Source organism: Bison bison, unplaced genomic scaffold (genome assembly GCF_000754665.1).
Source record: "Bison bison bison isolate TAMUID 2011002044 unplaced genomic scaffold, Bison_UMD1.0 scf7180017864352, whole genome shotgun sequence".
In the NCBI taxonomy this organism is placed as follows: domain Eukaryota; kingdom Metazoa; phylum Chordata; class Mammalia; order Artiodactyla; family Bovidae; genus Bison; species Bison bison.
In genome coordinates this window covers 6,773,100-6,773,548 of record NW_011494924.1, presented here as the reverse complement: position 1 = coordinate 6,773,548, position 449 = coordinate 6,773,100, and positions in this window count along the sequence as shown.

The window sequence follows — 449 nt, the reverse complement described above, 5'->3', positions numbered from 1 at the left end:
GGAAATGGATGGGGAAACAATGGAAACAGTGGCAGACTTTATTTTTCTGGGCTCCAAAATCACTGCAGGTGGTGACTGAAGCCATGGAATTAAAAGACACTCCTTGGAAGAAAAGTTATGAACAACCTAGACAGTAGACATTACTTTGTCAGCAAAGGTCCATCTAGTCAAGGCCCTAGTTTTTCCATTTGTTATATATGGATGTGAGAGTTGGACTATAAAGAAAGTTGAGCACTGAAGAATTGATGCTTTTGAACTGTGGTGTTGGAGAAGTCTTGAGAGTCCCTTGGACTGCAAGGAGATCCAACCAGTCCATCCTAAGGGAAATCAGTCCTGAATATTCATTGGTAGGACTGATGCTGAAGCTGCTGCTGCTGCTAAGTTGCTTCAGTCATGTCCGACTCTGTGTAACCCCATAGATGGCAGCCCACCAGGCTCCTCTGTCCCTG